The sequence below is a fragment of the Podarcis raffonei genome, chromosome 4 (assembly GCF_027172205.1).
Source record: "Podarcis raffonei isolate rPodRaf1 chromosome 4, rPodRaf1.pri, whole genome shotgun sequence".
In the NCBI taxonomy this organism is placed as follows: Eukaryota; Metazoa; Chordata; class Lepidosauria; order Squamata; family Lacertidae; genus Podarcis; species Podarcis raffonei.
The window spans coordinates 79,463,660-79,480,110 of record NC_070605.1 but is presented as its reverse complement, the minus strand read 5'-3'; the positions used below and the strand labels follow the sequence as shown (position 1 = coordinate 79,480,110).

The window sequence follows — 16,451 nt, the reverse complement described above, 5'->3', positions numbered from 1 at the left end:
TACGGGCAGAGGTACCTTTACCTTTACCTTTTTAGCACCCAAATGGCACAAAAGCAGTCAAGATAGCCCCAGGAGGATTCATCCACACGGATGAATGTTCGTGGGGGTTGTAGAATTGCCCATTAATCAGATGAATTCTTCACTATTTGGTATCAACTGCCGGGCATCTTGAAAAGCTTCAGTTTCAGTAATTTTTGTAAAAACAATAAACAGCTGGTCTGTTTACAGTGCAGGATAAATACTAATAGAAATTAAATAGTGGTTCTAAAAGTAGCTTAAATACCACAAATGGATGCCATTAACAACACTAATGCTGTGATCCTAAACCTATTATTGCAAAGTAAACCCAACAGAGGCATAAATCCTTTCCACCCATCCCCAGGCTCTTTAAACCCTCCCTGCTTCCCTGGGTTGAGAGGCCTTTTACAGAGGCACCCAATGTAGTGTGAGATGTTGTCATTAGAAGAAAATATTGCTCTCCTGTGTGTGCACGCATGGAAGAATTTTACACTCTTTGCATTGCCTATGTGTATATCCAAGCTGATGTTTCTTTCAGATGGCGATGCAAGGCCATTGTGTAACAGCAACCCACAACTGCGCAATGTTCTTCAGCCCATGTTCATCAAAGAAATTATATTTAAGAAATTATAGGATTTGAGTCAGCATATGGCAATTGGCTAATTGCTTGTTTAAAAAAATCAGTTTTATTCAAACAACACACGTTAAATAATTTGAAAAGGATTTCAACCATGACAAATTGGATTTCTGACTAGAAATAAAACAGAGAGGAGTCTTATTACCTTATTCTATAACCCTCATGGTTGGGTTTGAACTTTCAAATTCAAGACAAGAAAAATAGTAACTCCTTGTTCAGAAGTTGGAACACTGGAAAAATTCTCCTCATTCACCCCACATAAAGGACATAGTGCTAGGCTTCTACAGTGGTACCTCGGGTTAAGTACTTAATTCGTTCCAGAGGTCCGTTCTTAACCTGAAACTGTTCTTAACCTAAAGCACCACTTTAGCTAATGGGGCCTCCTGCTGCCGCCGCGCCGCTGGAGCACGATTTCTGTTCTCATCCTGAAGCAAAGTTCTTAACCCGAGGTACTATTTCTGGGTTAGCGGAGTCTGTAACCTGAAGCGTATGTAACCTGAAGTGTATGTAACCCGAGGTACCGCTGTATAATATTTTTGTGAAAGTTCCCTTCTTTGCTCCTAAGGAAAGCACTTGCTGTGTATGTTAGGCTGTCTTAAAGAGACACAAACTGTTGTAACACACCTGTAGCTTCACTGAGAGCAGAAGCTCTGTCTTAGATAATGGAGACCACTGTTGTTTATGTGAGAATTTGCCTTAACACATCAGGTTTCATTCTAATCCTTGAGTGCTAATGGTTGTCTGAAAACTCTGGCACCCAATTCAGACCCTCAGTACACATTTTCCTTTAAAATACATGCCAGCAGAAGCCCAGTTATTTTCTCATCACGGCTTATGCGTAACTTTTAAAAAAGGCAAGAAATGTGCACTACATGCCACACACAGAGTTGTATTATATAGAGTACAAAAAACTATGAGTAGAAAACTTGTATGAAGAAGGCCCCTAATGTGTCATTAAAACAGAAATCGGGAAAGAAATCGTGTTTTTACATCAGATGTTTAAAAATATTTAAGACAGGCACTGGCTATTAACACTTTATTTTAGCTACCGTATTTTTCGCACCATAGGGCGCACCGGACCATAGGGCGCACCCAGTTTTTTGGGGGGGAAATAAAGGGGAAAAATTATTTCCCCCCCAGGCGCGGGGCTGGGGCGGGGGAAGCTTCCCCCGACCCCAGCCCCCAAACAGGCAGCTCTCTGCAAGCCGTGGGAGCGCTCTCACTGCTTGCGGAGAGGTCCGCGAAGCCTGGGCGCGCTGAGCTCAGCGCTCGCAGGCTTCCGCATGCTGGCAACTCTCCGCAAGCAGCGGGACCGCTCCCGCTGCTTGCGGAGAGATCCGCGAAGCCTGGGCGCGCTGATCTCAGCGCTCGCAGGCTTCCGCATGCTGGCAACTCTCCGCAAGCAGCGGGACCGCTCCCGCTGTTTGCGGAGAGGTCCGCGAAGCCTGGGCGCGCTGATCTCAGCGCGCGCAGGCTTCGGCATGCTGGCAACTCTCCGCAAGCAGCGGGACCGCTCCCGCTGCTTGCGGAGAGATCCGCGAAGCCTGGGCGTGCTGAGCTCAGCGCGCGCAGGCTTCCGCATGCTGGCAACTCTCCGCAAGCAGCGGGACCGCTCCCGCTGCTTGCGGAGAGATCCGAGAAGCCTGGGCGCGCTGAGCTCAGCGCTCGCAGGCTTCCGCATGCTGGCAACTCTCCGCAAGCAGCGGGACCGCTCCCGCTGCTTGCGGAGAGATCCGCGAAGCCTGGGCGCGCTGAGCTCAGCGCGCGCAGGCTTCCGCATGCTGGCAACTCTCCGCAAGCAGCGGGACCGCTCCCGCTGTTTGCGGAGAGGTCCGCGAAGCCTGGGCGCGCTGATCTCAGCGCGCGCAGGCTTCCGCATGCAGGCAACTCTCCGCAAGCAGCGGGACCGCTCCCGCTGCTTGCGGAGAGATCCGCGAAGCCTGGGCGCGCTGAGCTCAGCGTGCGCAGGCTTCGGCATGCTGGCAACTCTCCGCAAGCAGCGGGAGCCCAGCGCTGGACTCCCGCTGCTTGCAGAGAGGTGTGCGAAGCCTGGAGAGCGTGGGGGGTCTGTGCGCACCGACCCCTCTCACTCTCCAGGCTTCACCGAAGGCCTGCATTCGCACCATAGGACGCACACACATTTCCCCTTCATTTTTGGAGGGGAAAAAGTGCGTCCTATGGTGCGAAAAATACGGTATTTCCTGTAGGCTTCAATTTGCACACAGTAGCAAGCTGTGAAAAAGAGGGAAATGTTGCCACTTACCCACACATAAAGCTCACCCATAGCAGGAGAAGGGCACGTTTCTGTGGTCAGAATGGATAGCTTTATTGATTTTGCAAGACTTCACAGAAGCACCTCCTCTCCACTCACATCCTTTCATGTTACAGTGATGAATTACTTCTGTGCCCTGCTTTAATCTAGCTGCAATTATGAGATAAGAGGAATCTAACTGCATTTCTGGAGCCACCTGTTGCAAAGCTATTGAAACAATGCATACTGAGAGCAGCAGATGTTTACTGAATTGTGCTTTATTTTCAAAGCCAGAAATTGCTTTATTGGTTTCAGAAATGCTGCAATTGGTACAATAGTAAACTAGCACTGGATTAAAAGGAAGGAAACATTGAAAAGGCTCTCTCTGTGTGTGTATGTGTATGTATGTATATATGTATGTATGTATGTATGTATGTATGTATATATGTATCTATGGGACACGGGTGACGCTGTAGTCTAAACCACAGAGCCTAGGGCTTGCCAATCAGAAGGTTAGCGGTTCGAATCCTCGTGACGGGGTGAGCTCCCATTGCTCGGTCCCTGCTCCTACCAATCTAGCGGTTCGAAAGCACGTCAAAGTGCAAGTAGATAAATAGGTACCGCTCCAGCGGGAAGGTAAACAGCATTTCTGTGCGCTGCTCTGGTTCGCCAGAAGCGGCTTAGTCATGCTGGCCACATGACCCGGGAGCTGTACGCCGGCTCCCTCGGCCAATAAAGCGAGATGAGCGCTGCAACCCCAGAGTCGTCCGCGACTGGACCTGACGGTCAGGGGTCCATACACACACACACACACACACACACACAATGAAAAAGATAGTGGAAACTGGCAAACCAACTAAAATTAACTCTGATGTCAAGACTAAGACCTAACCTTGTCCATACAAACTGTCCAGGACTACTCAAATGACTAATAACAGTGTAACAGGCCTTGCTTATATTACCATAGCAACATAGGTCTTTCAATAAATCCATCACTGTCACTTAATTCACATTCTATTGAGCTGCCCGCATTGAAACAAATTCTGTCATGTAGATGCTGCATGCAATGAAGTAATGTCCCGAAGACAAGCTGCATTCTAATAAGCAATAATTCTGGACACTATCATAGGTTGTGTAAAATATATTATCAAATATATTATCTTTATAAACCCCAATGTATTTATTGGGCGAGAAGCAAGCAACCAAGAACGGCCCAAGATTTATGCTTTCAAGAAACACTACTTTTGTTAATCATCTATCATCTATCTATCTATCTATCTATCTATCATCTATCTATCTATCATCTATCTATCTCTATATATCTCTATATATCTCATCATTTGGTTCTAATAAAAAAAAATTAGGGTTCCACACTCTTGGCATGTAGTTTTTATACAAACAACTCCTTAACAGTCACTATGACTTTGGATGAAGTCTCATTACTTTGCATCTGAGCACATAAAACAGTACAAAGGTTGCGTCATTCCATTTAATGTTGCCACAAAAGCTTCACTGTGAAATCCTGCCTCCCGAACTCCACAGCATAAATCAAGGTAGGGTCCAAGTGGGGCCTTCATCATTATAAGCCTTCCCCAGTAGCTTGCTCTTTTGTCTATTCACCGCAATAACCATGCAAATCAACTTCAAGTGATGCATGCACATTTATAATTGATGTGCTCTGGGTGAAACGATTACCTTCAGTAAAAACACAGAAAGGGGATTTCAACAAAGCAATACAAACGACGATGAATTGAAGTGTCTTTTGAGGCAAAGGTGAGACGTTCTGTGTTTGCTGCTGTACAGAAATACATATTTTGAATGGGGATTTTAAAAAAACCCCTGCTATTATTGGTATGTGAGTTATGTTTTATGCTGTTTCAACCCGTCACACGAAAGATTTATATCTCTTTCCTAATATCAAGCTTTATTTCTGCGGATTAAAAAAGCCCATAGTCAAAATTATAATACTAAATCATTTGGGTTTTTATGCTAGAAGGTATACATCTGTCATTTTTATTCACATATGCCAATAATTCTATCAGAGTTTCTATCAGAGTTTAAGAATATAGTAGAAATGTAAAACTGACATTATCAGTCAAATAGCCAAGATTACTGAAACAGGCTTTTTTGATATACAATCTCTGTTAAGTTAGGAATGTCTGTTCAAATTCGGACATAGGTATTCCAAATATTACATAATGAATGGCAATAAAATAACATAAGAATTCAATAAAACATTTGAATGGCACATAGGATTTTAAAGATTTCTTGCTTTGAACCTAAGCCAGGCAATCCACTCAAATGGAATCACTTATATTTTAGGTGTTGGAAGAGCAATCTAACCCTCTTTTGTCGGACTGGGGTGCACGGTTTGTTTGAGTAGAGGTATCCGCCTGCTGGCCTACTCCTCTGTTGACCTCCTGCTGCCTGCGAAGTTGATACCAGTGTTGTTCCACTGAATTGAAGCTCTGCCTTCTGCCTGCTGAATGGGATTTCCATTGAACACAGTCAGTGGAAAGCACCAAAACCAAGCTTTTGAGGTCAGGGCTGAGCTGGCCTGGGATCTACACCAGCCCAGGCACAAAGATCTGTGTGCCCCTCCCTGGTCACTGTGATGTCAGGGTTGCGTATGTGGCAATGACCTTACTAATCTGCAGAGCTCCAACAGTATGATGGAAATGATCAGGACTGTCAACTTCACTGCTTTCACAGACACTGGTAAGAGTAAACTGGCTCAAATCTAAGGGCACCATCTTAACCGGTTTTTTGTTTTTTAATCTGGATGTTTGAAACAGAATACATTGCTTAGAAATGTTAATGATTAAGCAGTACATAAATGCCTCAAGTGAATGAGTAAACAAACACATTTTGAAAATTATATTGAGTAAGTGTTGCCTACACAACTGCGTACACAAGGGAGAGGCATCAGCAGACTCGGAAGTAGCACCAACATTCACAGAAGCACAAGAACAAATCTCTTTTTGGGGGGGGGGACAGCAGGCAGAGGAACCCCGTAAGACAGTCCAATGGGACCTGAGCGTGCTCATTGCTCACAAATTGCTGGTTGGCTGTTGAACGGGGGCGGGGAACTGAAAACCAGATGGGAGGAGGGCTTGAATGGGAAAGCAGGAGAGAGGAAAAGACACATAGATATAAGCATTTAACTACAGTGGTACCTCGGGTTACATACGCTTCAGGTTACAGATGCTTCAGCTTACAGACTCCAATAACCCGAAATAAGACCTCGGGTTAAGAACTTTGCTTCAAGTTGAAGCAGAAGTTGCGTGTCGGTGGCGCGACAGCAGCAGGAAGCCCCATTAGCTAAAGTGGTGCTTCAGGTTAAGAACAGTTTCAGGTTAAGAATGGACCTCCAGAACGAATTAAGTACGTAACCAGAGGTACCACTGTATCCATTGGCTCTGGGCAGCCTCCTGCCTGATCAGAGGGAACTTTGAAGGCTCTCTCTCTCACCAGGGCCGTCTTACCCATAGGCGCTAGGGGTGCGGGGCATCTGGGCGCCAGGCCAAGAGTCTGGGGCCCGAGAGTTGTGTCCGGGGAAGAGCCCGCCCGTCAGTCAGAACGTTGCGACGGGCTCTTCTGCTGTGGGCGGCTCTGCACCACGAGTTTGGGGGCAACCGAGCCAGTGAGATGCTGAGGCAGCCAGCTGGCTCCGCCTCCTGCGCACCTGGGACTGGGCAACCTGGCGAATCTTTACACCCCAGCGCCGCATATGCTTAAAACAGCCCTGTCTCTCTCACACACATTTTGTTGCAGGCCACCCACCTCAAACAGCAATCTCAATTCTTCAAGCCCTTATGGAACTATGAGGTAATAGGATCTGGGAGGAACCCTAGGTTTTGCAAAAGTGGAGAAAATGTTTAGGATTGGGGGGAACACCTCAAAATAGTTCAAGGTGCTTGCTCACAGGCCCTGATGCTGGGGGGTTCGGTATGAATAACTGGGTTGGGTGGTGATAAATGAAATGGAGAGACTAGAAGCTGAACAGAAGTACTGCATTCTGCAACATTTTGTTTCAGGTTCCACTTGCCTTCATATATTTCCTTACTCAATCCATCACATATTCTATTAATTTTTTTTTAAATGATGCATGCAAATTAGGTTATCCTTTATAAATCTTGTATTTATCAAATAATTACACAGCTGTCGGTACCAGAAAATTATCTAATATACATTTGAGAGGCTGAATTTTTCACTAGTCCCTGTGATGATTCTGTGTACACCAACTGGGAAATTAGCGTTGGGAAATTATGGAGATGGGTAACTACTGCTAAAAATGAAGTTGTCCTAAGAACCAATTATGAGTCTGTAAAATTCTGCTGAACTTTATTGCCTGGGATGTTCTCCTCCTTGTATGTAATAAATTCACCACTTAAGTATCACCTAACAATGGAAGTTCCATCTCCTCCTGTGGTTCTCTCATATGAAGAGGCAACTTTAGCTTCAAACTCAGGAAACATGCAACTAACCCAGCCATGGTATATTTGATGCAATCAATAATTTTATAGTATTTGAAATGAGTGGGCGAAAAGTGTATTTCCTGATTCCCAGACTTCAAATTCTGCTGCTGAAGCCATACAGTCAGATATAATAAGGGTCATAACACCAATGTGACATTAAAACTAATGGAATTAAACCAGTGCTAATAGCTTTTCCCAGTCTGACAATTTGGTGCTAGTATTTAAGAAGGTAGCTTCTTTCTCTCTTCTCTCTCTCACACACATACACTCACTGCCCAGTCACAGTACCCATGCGAAGGAGAACCCATGCAATGATGGGGACATAGCCCTAAACATCTATGTGTTGCCATGGGCATCTGAAGGGATGATGCCTACACATTAAGAGCTGCTCACTTGTAGACTTGGCCATGTACACATCAGCAGCCTAGATTGCAGAGAGGTTGTTTCCCCCACTGTGTTTCAAGTTTGCTGTATACATCAGAGAGGAGGCTGGCATGTCTTCACCTAATGCACGTTACCTGTTTGGTCCCCCCCCCCACTTGCAATTCCCCTGAACGCCTATTCGTGTCTCAAATGTACACACCTTTGTTTAACTGCTAGGAAAATGTGGCTTCCATTTTTAAATCAGATAGAAGCTGGTTTGAGGGAAAATGCATTAAACAGCAGTATTTCTTAAGTAAATACAGGATAGATACGGATTGTTTCTCACATCAGCTTCAAACAGCAGTGGAGCCAGAGTAAATGATATCGTCTACTGCCTAGATCCACACAAGTGCATGGAAATGGTTCAGCCAGTGGTATGCCTGATGTGAGGAGCAGGAGTGTTACCTTGATCATCCCATGGAGTCCACTTTATGTGGCTAATGCATGAAAGGGACCATAGGCACAAACATGTCCAGCACTGCAAGAGAAGTACACCAGGAACTCCCTGACCCTAATATCCAATGAGTCCAATAGAGGCACGCAAGGCCAGCCAAATGTTCTCCAAGGTCTGATGACCTTTAGGGATTGATGTAATTGTCACGGCATGAAAGGATGCAATGACAAATGTGGTGCCTTGCATTTCTGCAACTACTTTCAAGCTGATAGCATCAGGTCCGTAGCACATTTTAATAAATAATAATAATTTGAAGTGTTCTAAGAAAACCACTATGAAAATGCATTCAGTTTTAAGTGGTTATGCAAACTGATACCGACTAGCTTTTCCACCTGTTCTGAACTTAGAAAATATGGGCCACTTTCTGTGATAGCATTCTATCATCCTAATCCAGAAAAAGCAATCTATATGTAAAAACTGGTTCGCACTAAAAGAGTTTCACCACCACCTGTACAAAAGGTTCATGTTGGGAACGTGAATACATTACCTGGGGTGCACCCATTACCTGTTAAGGAAAGGAGGCACAAGGAGGCATTCAATTCATCTCCCTTTTCAACCACATAGCAGGCGATGAGTTCTGTCAAAACTGACAGCGCTAATCATGTTAGGGAGGCGCAGAGGAAGGAGCTTGGCAAGGGAGGTAGATGCAGCAGCCGCGTTCCTGTGCAGCCCCCTGCTGTGATCTCAATTCCCTAGATTAATTCTCTATCAAATGGGATGGACCTTCAATTGTCTGAGATACACAAGACAGTCTGAAGGTTTTTGGTTTTTTTAATGGGACAGTTATGGAAGTTACTTGCAATGAAAAAGACAATATCTGAACTGATATAGTTAAGCAGCATAAATGTGTCTCATCCGCCTGTTTAGCATGAAGGATTGCGATCTGTCCTCATCGATCGTTAGAAGGACTTGGGGACTTGGCTAAATCGCTTTAATCCAAACTATGAATTTTGCTTTAAGGCCATACTTTTCCAATTCCTTCAAAACTGAAAAGAACATTAAAATGTTTTCACTTTCATAAATATGTATGTCTATGATATACCTCTGGGCTTCTTAAAGGTAGTCTCAAACAAGCCCTTACACTGAGTTGAATGAGAGCTTATGTTTCAGGCAAGAATCAATTGGGCACAGAAAATGGAACTGCCACAAAGTACCGGTGTTATGTAAGGAAAAATATCCCTTTAATGCTGGTTTAAGTAATCATATCATACTTGGACATAATACTGATAACACGCAACAGGCACAGGATGGCTGAGGAGGCAGATAGTTTGAAGAAGAGGGCATACATCTTAGTTTGATGTATGTCTGTTTGCCCACAAAGCTGCCTGAGAAAGGACAAGAGGACATACAGTGGTACCTCGGATTACATACGCTTCAGGTTACATACGCTTCAGGTTACAGACTCCGCTAACCCAGAAATATTACCTCAGGTTAAGAACTTTGCTTCAGGATGAGAACAGAAATCGTGCTCCGGCGGCACGGCAGCAGCAACAGGCCCCATTAGCTAAAGTGGTGCTTCAGGTTAAGAACAGTTTCAGGTTAAGAACGGACCTCCGGAACGAATTAAGTACTTAACCCGAGGTACCACTGTACATCAAGCTAATGAACTATTATTGTTTTATGCACACATGTAATATGACCACCCTATATTCTTTTATTTATAAATTAAAAATGAGGAAAAGACCAATCAGTTTTAAAAAGTAATATACAACTGCAGTGTTTAGAAGGGAAAGTAGCCGCTTAGCAAACTACTCTATAAGGGATGGCTCAATCTATCAATTTCTCTGTTTCCCAATCTAAAATCCAGTTCACCACATTTCCACGACATTCTGTGAATTGTTTATATAAAGCCCCGACTAAAAATTGTTAGTATAGTGGTGTGCATTTCTACTAAATACACAGTTTTGCAAGCAATTTCTCCTAATATAATACATTTTATGTTGGTGATGAGAAATGAAGTTCTGGGACTAATTGGGGGAGGGGGAACCCTGACAAATTGCCAAAGTTTGGAAGGCACCCACCCGAAAGCTCTCAACGAACCTGGATGTGAAATCGCTGATCTTCTAGCAAGAATATTTCACTTGTTCCTCAGATCAACCTCCATACCTGAGGACTGCAAAAGCAGCCAATGTAACACCAACTATAAAAAGGTAAGCAGAGGGGATCCTGGAAATTGCAGCGTAACATCTGTCCCAGGAAAAGTGGGGGAAAGTACAGTTAAAGATAAAATAACCAAGCATGGCTTCTACAATGGGAGGTCCTATCTCTCAAACCTATTGGAGTATTAGGAAACGTATTAGGGACACAGAAATCCTAGAAGCCACTATAGACAGAGGGCTCTTAGCTATACCATGGTGCCAGTGATTGATGTGTGTGTCTGCACTGTAGAGCCTCACTGCAGGGAAATGATGATACAAAGGATCAGCTGTTTTATGACCAGTTAAACAAAACAGGTAGCCTTCACTGTCTTGACTTATTTTGTGGCATATCTGTGACACAGTATTCCAAGTGTGGTCTGACTAAGAGTGGTACTATTACTTCCCTTGATCTGGACACTATACTTCTGTTGATGCATCCTAGAATAGCATTAGCTTTTTTTCCCTAATGACCATCCTATATTTTGGTGCATTTGTTTAGAGGACTGAAAATGCAAATACTCAGGTCCGTGAATTTTCTTATTATTGCTATATTACACAAACAAATATCCACTGTTTCTAATATCTACCATCAACTTGTTATACAGAACCTGTGAGATTTCACAAAAACATTATTCATTTTACTGTACCAAGCTACAGGCTTCTAATTTCGTAGGTTCACAATTTCAGCCTTTGCAATGATGATAGGAAAAGTAAAAATAAATTAAATTGATGTCTGCTTGAGGAAATAAAACTGTGCAAACTAAAAACACCAACAGGAGACTGAGAAAATGGAAGATATAAAGTTTGATGGATAAGTCTACAAATGGTAATTGGTTTTAATGAAGCTAAGTGAGTCCTATTAAGTTGTTAATATCCTGAGTTGGATATCTGGAGAGAAAAAGATGTACCGGTATATTGGCCAACTCTTTAACCTTGCAGAAGTGGGCAATTTTGCACAGCATGGCTTAACTCATATTTAGAAAATGTGGGCTGTTATACCAAAATTGAAGTTGCGAAGTAGTGCATGGGACAAACAATGCATGGGACAATTTGCCACAAGCCTGCTTCTACCCAGGTGGAAACATAAGAGTTCAACCAAGCAGTTGGGGGTGGAGAATAGGCATTTCCAGCAGTTCAGGCGGGAACAGAGTTAATAATAATAATAATAATAATAATAATAATAATAATAATAATAAATTATTTGTACCCCGCCCATCTGGCTGGGTTTCCCCAGCCACTCTGGGCAGCTTCCATAGAAACCAAAAATACACTAAAATATCACACATTAAAAACTTCCCTGAACAGGGCTGCCTTAAGATGTCTTCTGAATGTCAGGTAGTTGTTTATCGGTTTGACATCTGATGGGAGGGCATTCCACAGGGCGGGCGCCACTACCGAGAAGGCCCTCTGCCTGGTTCCCTGTAGCTTTGCTTCTCGCAATGAGGAAACCGCCAGAAGGCCCTCGGCGCTGGACCTCAGCGTCTGGGCAGAACGATGGGGGTGGAGACGCTCCTTCAGGTATACTGGGCCGAGGCCGTTTAGGGCTTTAAAGGTCAACACCAGCACTTTGAATTGTGCTCGGAAACGTACTGGGAGCCAATGTAGGTCTTTCAAGACCGGTGTTATGTGGTCTCGGCGGCCGCCCCCAGTCACCAGTCTAGCTGCCGCATTCTGGATTAGTTGTAGTTTCCGAGTCACCTTCAAAGGTAGCCCCACGTAGAGCACATTGCAGTAGTCCAAGCGGGAGATACCGTATTTTTTGCACCATAACACTTACTTTTTTCCTCCTAGAAAGTAAGGGGAAATGTCTGTGCGTGTTATGGAGCGAATGCCTACGGATGGCGGGGGGAATCTGCTGCAGTCGTGAGCAGAGGATCCATGGTTCCCCTTCCTTCCCTCCTCCGTGGCTCGCTTTGAAACAGCAAAGCGGGAGAAGAGCTGCTGAGTGGGGAGGAGAGAGGGACAGAGAGCCTGCTTCTTTAATAGGAGCAAAGCGGGAGAGGAGAGGAGCCGCTTGCACGAGTGTAAGTGGCTCCTGTCCGGTTGGTTACTTTAAAGCAAGCAGGCTCTCTGTCCCTCTCTCCTTCCCACTCAGCTCGCTAAATAGCAGCAAAGTTTTTCAGCTCGCTAAGCCAGGGATGAGCGGGGAGGAGGGAGAAAAGCAGAGCCTGCTTGCTTTAAAGGAGCAAAGTGGGAGAGGAGAGGAGCCTTCTCCCCTTATACCCCTCTTCTTCATTATTAGCAGCATCCTTCTCCACCCACCCCACGCGTGCTCCTTCTCCCCTTAAACCCCTCGCCTGCATTATTAGCAGCATCCTTCTCCACCCACTCCACGCGTGCTCCTTCTCCCCTTAAACCCCTCTCCTGCATTATTAGCAGCATCCTTCTCCACCCACCCCACGCATGTTCCTTCTCCCCTTAAACCCCTCTTCTGCATTATTAGCAGCATCCTTCTCCACCCACTCCACGCGTGCTCCTTCTCCCCTTAAACCCATCTCCTGCATTATTAGCAGCATCCTTCTCCACCAACCCCACGCATGTTCCTTCTCCCCTTAAACCCCTCTTCTGCATTATTAGCAGCATCCTTCTCCACCCACCCCACGCATGTTCCTTCTCCCCTTAAACCCCTCTTCTGCATTATTAGCAGCATCCTTCTCCACCCACTCCACGCGTGCTCCTTCTCCCCTTAAACCCATCTCCTGCATTATTAGCAGCATCCTTCTCCACCAACCCCACGCATGTTCCTTCTCCCCTTAAACCCCTCTTCTGCATTATTAGCAGCATCCTTCTCCACCCACCCCACGTGTGCTCCTTGTCCCTTGAGTGCTTTTCCTTCCCTCCCCACTTAAAACGTGGTTACAAAGCACGGATCCACATGGATCCTCAGGATTTTTGCACTGGGTCACCCCAAATTCACCATCAGATCACATAGCATGTCGATGGCTACATCTTGCACCAAAAAAATCACGCACCCACTGTTGCCTGGGGCCGCAGTGGTGCAAAAACGTGGTTACAAAGCATGGATCCACATGGATCCTCAGGATTTTTGCATTGGGCTACTCCAAACGCACTGTCAGATCACATGTCTGTGGCCACAGCATGAACCACAAAAATCATACATCCACTGTTTCGTTTCGAAGATTTTTTTTCTTGTTTTCCTCCTCTAAAAACTACGTGCGTGTTATGGTCGGGTGCGTGTTATAGAGCGAAAAATACGGTAACTAGAGTATGCACCACTCTGGCGAGACAGTCCGCGGGCAGGTAGGGTTTCAGCCTGCGTACCAGGTGGAGTTGGTAGACAGCTGCCCTGGATACAGAATTGACCTGCGCCTCCATGGATAGCTGTGAGTCCAAAATGACTCCCAGGCTGCGCATCTGGTCCTTCAGGGGCACAGTTACCCTATTCAGGACCAGGGAGTCCTCCACACCCGCCCGTCTCCTGTCCCCCAAAAACAGTACTTCTGTCTTGTCAGGATTCAACTTCAATCCATTAGCCTTTTGATGATTTGGGGATTTCCATTTTCTGAACCCTTTCCAACTCTATAATATCCTTTTTGATGTGCGGTAGCCAGAATTGCTACGCAGAATTGGGAAGCAGGTGGCGCTGTGGGTTAAACCTTAGAGCATAGGACTTGCCGATCAGAAGGTCGACGGTTCGAATCCCCGCGACAGGGTGAGCTCCCGTTGCTCGGTCCCAGCTCCTGCCAACCTAGCAGTTCAAAAGCATGTCAAAGTGCAAGTAGATAAATAGGTACCGCTCCGGCGGGAAGGTAAATGGCATTTTCGTGTGCTGCTCTGGTTCGCCAGAAGCGGCTTAGTCATGCTGGCCACATGACCTGGAAGCTGTACGCTGGCTCCCTCGGCCAATAACCGAGATGAGCGCCGCAACCCCAGAGTCAGTCCCGACTGGACCTAATGGTCAGGGGTCCCTTTACCTTTACCTTAGCCAGAATTGCACACAGTACATCAAATGTGGTCACAACAAATATTTGTATAACAGCATTATGATAGTGGTAGATTTATTTCCAATCCCTTTCCTAATGATTCAAAGAGTGAAACTTGTCTTTCTCACAACTGCCACAAACTGTGTTGACATTTTCATCGAGTTATCTACTATCACCGCATGGTAATCGCTGCTAGTTCACACCCCATAAGTGTTTAAGTGAAGTTTAGATTATTATTTTTTGCCCCACTTTACACTTGCTTGCATTTGCTATTTTAGGGCTGGTTCACCCAATTTGGAGAGGTGCATTAGGAGCTTCTCACAATCCCTTTTCTGTTTCACCACCCTGAACAATTTGGTATCATCAAGAAACACTGCTCACCCCCAACTCAAGACCCTGGCAGCAGCAATCAGAGCTTCTTTGAGCCCCAAGTCATGCCAAGAGTTGTATATGAAAGTTTTCTACTTCTAGACTTAAAAATATTTTAAATACAGTGGTACCTCGGGTTAAGTACTTAATTTGTACCGGAGGTCCGTACTTAACCTGTAACTGTTCTTAACCTGAAGCACCACTTTAGCTAATGGGGCCTCCTGCTGCTGCTGCACGATTTCTCTTCTCATCCTGAAGCAAAGTTCTTAACCTGAAGCTCTATTTCTGGGTTAGCGGAGTCTGTAACCTGAAGCGTATGTAACCTGAAGCGTATGTAACCCGAGGTACCACTGTAATACACATTCTGAGAAAGGTTAACACGAGCAAGACGTGTGTTTAAAAAATATGGTGGGCATGAGTGAGGGAGTTAATTTGCATACAGATGGAACCTGGATGATAAAGCAGAACTGTTATACCTTCCCTTTCTTAGCGTTTTTCTTCTTCAGTATTTCAAATCACAGTGAATACACAAAGGAATACAAGATGAAAATATATGTGAAAGTTATTTCCATCAGAAGATTCCTCTCTTCTGTCCCAACAGATTTGCATGTGTTCAAACATCAGCACACCAAGACCTACTAATTAAGAAATTCTTTTTATAGCAGGCTAAGGGAAATCCTATTTCTCCCTTGCACACAGCAAGTTAAGTGTTATCTAGGCCAAAAAAAGTGAACAAATGAAGTTTGATGCCCACTAAACAAGAAATGTGAGGGATCTACGGCTGGTCCACACCAGTGGTATTCCAAGTGATGGCAATTCAAACAAGGCACATTCAATGAGATTCAAAACATCAAGTTCTCTCAACAGCTTAGCAAGGCACATGGACTGGGGCAGTGGGAGGTAAGAGTTCTAGAACAAAAGGTATTGGGTTAAGACTTGCAAAGTTCTCAAGGAAGATAAAATAGGTCTCAAGGAAGAGTGAGTTTGACTACTGAACAGCTAGCTGTTTACCTGGAAGAATGACACGAGGGACAAAATACTCTAATTGCCCTTTAGGAGTCCTAGGCAAAATGAGGCATTTCCCTCAGGTGGTTTGCATGGGTAGTGTCAAATATGTGCCTCCAGTCCCTGCCCCCGCCCCCACTTTACTCACTAGTCTGCACTGCCAACAAGCCAACCCTCGCCCACCAGTCATACAGGTCAGATATGACTCTTCAGTGCCACTGCCAGCCTTCCTCCGTTCTGCCACTACTTCTCTGTTAATTGCTTTGTTGTTGCTCATGTGGCAGCTACACTGGCAATGCTTTGGGCTCCCCACCTCACCCTGAGGAAATATGGGGGCGGGGGGGTCCTTCAGAGCAAGGCATGCTGGGCAAAGTAGACCAGGATATTGCCTGTGTGGCTGTGGCTAGAACATTTCATTTAAACGGAGTTAAAATCAGTAACTTTAAACCTTTAGACAATTAACTGCTAAGCAGAGCAGAGAATACAGATAACAGAGTAAAGGGGAGATGACAGCTGTATTCCAGTGGTTTCCAAGCTTTTCCTCTCATGGACCACTTGAAATACAATTAAAACAATATGAATACATGGAGATCCCTCTTTCAAAGCACAATGCGATCCCAGGAAATTACTTGCTAGGTGAGCATTTGCATAACAAGCTGACAATTTCCATTATTTTCAATGGGAGCATTTCTAATCTGTTGTTTGTCCAATCTCTCGCCCTTCCCCCCTGCATG

General features: G+C 45.0%; 1 protein-coding gene across 3 annotated transcripts in view; it reads right to left on the bottom strand.

Moving 5' to 3' along the window:
* Positions 1 to 16,451, bottom strand: part of SH3RF3 (SH3 domain containing ring finger 3) — a 228,674-nt gene that overhangs the window by 137,071 nt on the left and 75,152 nt on the right. The gene's annotated exons all lie outside the window — the stretch shown is intronic.